The sequence below is a fragment of the Schistocerca americana genome, chromosome 1, assembly GCF_021461395.2.
Source record: "Schistocerca americana isolate TAMUIC-IGC-003095 chromosome 1, iqSchAmer2.1, whole genome shotgun sequence".
Classification (NCBI taxonomy): domain Eukaryota; kingdom Metazoa; phylum Arthropoda; class Insecta; order Orthoptera; family Acrididae; genus Schistocerca; species Schistocerca americana.
In genome coordinates, this window is record NC_060119.1 from 934,847,096 (window position 1) to 934,853,072 (window position 5,977).

Sequence of the window (5,977 nt, forward strand, 5' to 3'; positions counted from 1 at the left end):
GCTTTGAAGTTTTCCCAATGTTGTATATAATGAAGTTGATAAACTTACATTGAACATGTAGCGGAGTCGGTAGTGTAATGCAATGTGAAGGAAAAGCGGTTATTCACGCGTTTGTTCAACTATCCCCAGTGTCGCTTTTTTTTCCTCGTTCAATTTGAAATGCTTACATGTCGTAATTATAAAACACATCATCATTTTTTATGAATAATGCACGTCTTCTTGTTTCTAATTACATATTGGTCGCGGAATTCCTGATTCCATTTCAAATACAAATTCTTAGTAATCGATGTTTTGTGAAAGACTATTCATAAAAGTTGTTTGAATTAAGAAAACATAATAGTTTAATTTTTAATGCAAAAATGAAAAACCAAATCCTCTTTATTTGAAGATGTCTATCGTTTTATACCACAGAGGTAGATAAGTACTGTAGAAACATGGAAAACAATCATTTTCACAGCATCGAGCACTTCATACAAATACTGCATGTTTACATTTGCTACTGTACTATTACAATATGAAGTCAACAAAATTGATCTGCGGGATTTGGCACGAGAAGTAACAAGACCGTTATGCTTCCAGACGTAGTGGAACTAACGCACACAGCTTTTTCACACATCGCTGCCGAACGCTGACGGGATATAGAACGGCTCGTCATAAAAGAAAAGAAAATGTTGCGCCTGGTTGGCTTCGTGGGTTCTGTTGTTGATAGGCTCGTTATCAACGTGGCAGGTGACACGTGCAGAACTGAAATGTATTTCTCAGATTCGGTTAAGGGAATAGCTAACAGATTACCGTACGACTGACAAATGGTTCAAATGGCTCTGAGCACTATGGGACTCAACTGCTGTGGTCATAAGTCCCCTAGAACTTAGAACTACTTAAACCTAACTAACCTAAGGACAGCACACAACACCCAGCCATCACGAGGCAGAGAAAATCCCTGACCCCGCCGGGAATCGAACCCGGGAACCCGGGCGTGGGAAGCGAGAACGCTACCGCACGACCACGAGATGCGGGCGTACGACTGACAGTAATATTTAACTATACAGTGAAATCCTTCAATACTCTTACGTTACACACAGTTTACGCAGAAAAATTACCGTCTGGTTAAGTCAGGAATTTTCATCATTCTTGTTTTTAATTGCAATAGTACGTCAGCTAAAAACGATAAGGTGTGCAGTTTCCGTCTAGTCGTCTAAGGAGCGTGTTGTGGGAGATTTGCAGTCTATTATTTCATTATGCTTAAAAATTAAATGACATTCGAAGCCGTGTTCCTCCTCTGATCGTCTCTTTTGAGGTGTGAACTGCAGCTGGCCACGTCACTGCAGGCTAGCTGTACCAGCTGATCGCCCAGTGCTGTCCAAGTTAAATGCGCCGTTAAAGCTGTTGTCCCTTATTATCACCAAGTCGATGTGCGCGTAACGCACAGCACGAAACGTATCCTTATTATCGTACTTGTCAGTACTCGAGACAGCTCGGCTGCAGTCCCACGCGAAGCGGAAATCCAAAGAGGTTCCAGCAAACGCGGAAGAATACATAGTGCACTGTTTACATCAGGTTTATTCTTATAATGAACGGATTATATACACAAGTACGTCCATAATTTTGCATGTAAATACCGCATAGGTTCGTGGGTCTGAAGAACATAATCGAATTTGGTTCTTCAAGTTGAGTTTGTCTGTTAGCCGTTCGTCGACGCAGAAATAGAAGCTGAGGGAGATATTACAATGGTAAATAAAATAATTCAAGTTATATTGCAGTAACATTTAATGTTTTCTGGTTTGTCTAAAACTCGTCAGTATGCTTCTTTAAAGTTTCTGTAAACACGGTAATATGAATTATAAATCACGTGTGTCAAATTCCGTGATGTTTCCTTTGAAAAGCACGAGGTACCTTTCTTCGTCTATCCTTCCCAACCCGTGCTTATGCTCCTTCTTTAAAACGATCTACTCATTGACGGGACATCAATCTTTCCTCTTTCCTACATATTATCGAGGCCAATACTACACAGGTAAGAATAATTTCAAGGCAGTAACCGCATCCCAGACAATTACAACATATAGTACTGCTTTGGATGTCGGTCAAACTATAGGCGGAATGTTTGAAAAACGTAGATCAAGACTCCATTGTCACCAAGTTCACACCGCGTTCTTTTTTATTTATTAATGGCTTCTCAACATCACCCATACAACAACCCTCAGAATGATTTTTAGCATTTAAATTTGTAACACTGAAACCGGTAAAGATCAACGATTATCAGTTGCATTGATTTAACCTGAAACTAAGTCCATGATTTAAGAAATTAAAAGACTTTCTGTAATATGAGCGAAATGTTGATAACACAGATCACACTTAATCATCTTCTACAGTATGTTAAATATTTTTCTTTCTATTCTTACATGTCCTTCTGTTATAATATTGCATAGGAGTTTATAGACCTTTTAGTCTTTCGTCGCTAAAAAGGTTAGCAGCGTGTTAGTGGACGTAATTTACAATGGGTGGAAAAAGGCGATGACACCTGAGTCATAAATGCCAGTCGTGAGTGCTGGAAGCCCCCCTCTCTACTCTTTAACCTTAAATAGTTATGAACTGGCCCTTTTAAATCTAAGAAATTTCGTGGTGATTTGCATTAACTCATTCATATAAAATGGTAATTTTCTTTTCATCAATCATGACCTACGTGTCAATCCAACAGAACAAGGAAGTCATTTCGCAGGCCATCAATGAGTTTTTCTGTGTAGTGTAATAATGACGAAGCCCAGTTATTGCTTGCAACATCAGAGTGTCTCTTTAACGATTACCACATCATTAAAGCGTTAAATAGCACATTAAGGCAGCGTGATTGTGAAAAGAAACGGTATGGCTTCATCCGTTGCTATACACACCATAGAAGAGGTCACTTCACACCGCTGCAAGACATTAAATAGAAACCATTTTCAACAAAAGCTTGTATTTCAGCATTCTATTAAGAGACACGATACTAATGATGAAGAAAAAACGACACAAGGTGTTCATCTACTGAGCAACATAACTACGAGTATTTACAAATTTAAAACTGTACGTTTCTTCAGTTATGCGCTGCTTTCGTGACAAACTACTGAATAAATATTTTAAGTGCTTGGAATACTAGAAATCGGTTTTGAACAGTGATATACTCTTTCTTCGAGATACCATTATGTATCTGGGTATCAACCAACCTAAAGTTCAGGAGCCGACATATCTTTCTTCCAGTAACTGCAACATTTTGTTGTACCTATAAAAATCTCCTTTGAGCCTCTAATTATGTCTAATCTGAGAGACTTTTCTCTCATTGCTTTCAGTATCTGCGTTTTGAACGGGAGTATTAAGTTAAGAACGTTTGACTTCAAAGGACCACGAAAGTGTGCACAAAATATCTCGTGTAATTGTGTTTCCTGTAAATTATGTGCAATGTGTGGCTCAATTTGGAATCGAAGGATTTTCGCTCCTGCTACGTTTCCAGCCATCGTAGTCTTGTCAAAAGTCAAATATCAAAATTTTCCACACTCGGAGGCTCAGTTCCGTATGCGATTTGTAAATCTATTATGTGACTGTGCGCTTCCACTTCTGTAATGATTATCAGTGTGTGTAGTTTTTTGATCTGTTTCATGTTTAAACACGTAGTGGACGCATTCATAACAAAAAAAGCACTCCGTCGTCAGGCCACAAGTGGCCTATCGGGACCATCCGACTACATGTCATCCTCAACTGAGGATGCGGATAGGAGGGGCGTGTGGTCAGCACACCGCTCTCCCAGTCGTTGTGATGGTTTTCTTTGACCAGAGCCGCTACTATTCGGTCGAGTAGCTCCTCAATAGGCATCACGAGGCTGAGTGCACCCCGAAAAATGGCAACAGCGCAAGACGGTTCGGATGGTCACCCATCCAAGTGCCGGCCACGCCCGACAGCGCTTAACTTCGGTTATCTGACGGGAACCGGTGTACCCGCTGCGGCAAGGCCGTTGCCCACGCATTCATAATGCTCTGTTTCCATTTCTAACGTCGCTACTGCTGTTTAAGGTAGATACTTTCGATTTGAGTAATTCGCTGGACAATGTGCTATGTTGAATTTTATTTGACACACAATCTTTAATACAAGGTTTACTGAGTATGTTTCTATAGGTTGTGCCTTGAGCAAGACACGATATTTAGTTTTTCTTTACACCCCTAAATGTTACGATAATGTTTCATCATCAGCGGGTTTTTGCTTTTATTTTTCTGTGGAAAATGAAGTAAATGTGGTATGAGAGTGCATTTAGTTTTTTGAATTGAGATCACTGTACTCATAAAATTGTAACGAAATACGTACCTGTTCTTCATGTTACTGTCTTGTCATCTCCAGTACAGCAGATATTTCATTTGACATTACAGTTTGTCTACAGGTAATAAGAGTTCTTCTTCTTCATTTAAATACACAACTCTCTGTAATGTAATTAAGTTTTCACCTCTAAAAGAACTGCCACACGCGCTCACGCACCCACGTACGCATACAAGCTTACAAAGACTGCCACACTCGTAGGTACATCCTTCGAAGCCTGTTGTCAAAATATCATCTGAACACACAAAACAAGGTGGCTCTCCATGCGTTACTGGCTGGCAAAGACGGGAGGATACGTGGTTAGCCCAGTCTACCCGCTCACTACTGTTGGTCTCTAATACCTGGACCAGCATAGCTTCCTCACGTACGCTGAGACTGGGGCACACCCCATGCATTCCTTACCACCTGCAAACACTACCAGAAATCGATCCTGGGGCATTCGCATCAGTAGTCAACTCCCTGGTTCGCCATCACTAGATCAAGAAGGCAGAATAAATTACCGAATAAAAAGTTAGTTTCGGAAGAAATATAAATACAGAGCCTTTGAGTTAGTTCCATAGTAAAATTTTATAAAAAAATTAATTAGTAAACAAGCAGTGAGACATGCAAGAGAAACTAAATTAGTTCCCACGTGGCAACTGCTGAGGCTGATGATTGAAGTCTGAGCTCTCTTACTAATGCCATAGGATATAAAACTTTTAACTACATTTCTTTTTTTCTTGTCTTTCTACAGTACATAACTGCAAACTCTCTTTTTCTCTGAGAGTCTTTCAGAAATCAATCCTCCTACCCCCATGGCAATAATGATAGTTGTTGTTGTTGTTGTGGTCTTCAGTCCTGAGACTGGTTTTATGCAGCTCTCCATGCTATTCTATCCTGTGCAAGCTTTTTCATCTCCAAGTACCTACTGCAACCTACATCCTTCTGAATCTGCTTAGTGTATTCATCTCTTGGTCTCCCTCTACGATTTTTACCCTCCACGCTGCCCTCCAATACTAAATTGGTGATCCCTTGAAGCCTCAGAACATGTCCTAACAACCGATCCCTTCTTCTGGTCAAGTTGTGCCACAAACTTCTCTTCTCCCCAATCCTATTCAATACTTCCTCATTAGTTATGTGATCTACCCATCTAATCTTCAGCATTCTTCTGTAGCACCACATTTCGAAAGCTTCTATTCTCTTCTTGTCCAAACTATTTATCGTCCATGTTTCACTTCCATATATGGCTACACTCCATACGACTACTTTCAGAAATGGCTTCCTGACACTTAAATCAATACTGGATGTTAACAAATTTCTCTTCTTCAGAAACGCTTTCCTTGCCATTGCCAGCCTACATTTTATATCCTCTCTACTTCGACCATCATCAGTTATTTTGCTCCACAAATAGCAAAACTCCTTTACTACTTTAAGTGTCTCATTTCTTAATCTAATTCCCTCAGCATCACCCGACTTAATTAGACTACATTCCATTATCCTTGTTTTGCTTTTGTTGATGTTCATCTTATATCCTCCTTTCAAGACACCGTCCATTCCATTCAACTGCTCTTCCAAGCCCTTTGCTGTCTCTGACAGAATTACAATGTCATCGGCGAACCTCAAAGTTTTTATTTCTTCTCCATGAATTTTAATACCTACTCCG

General features: G+C 40.0%; 1 pseudogene; it reads right to left on the minus strand.

Annotated features, from left to right (window-relative positions):
- Nucleotides 1-3,866: 3,866 nt before the first annotated feature.
- Nucleotides 3,867-3,984, minus strand: LOC124555872 (annotated as a pseudogene).
- Nucleotides 3,985-5,977: the final 1,993 nt, after the last annotated feature.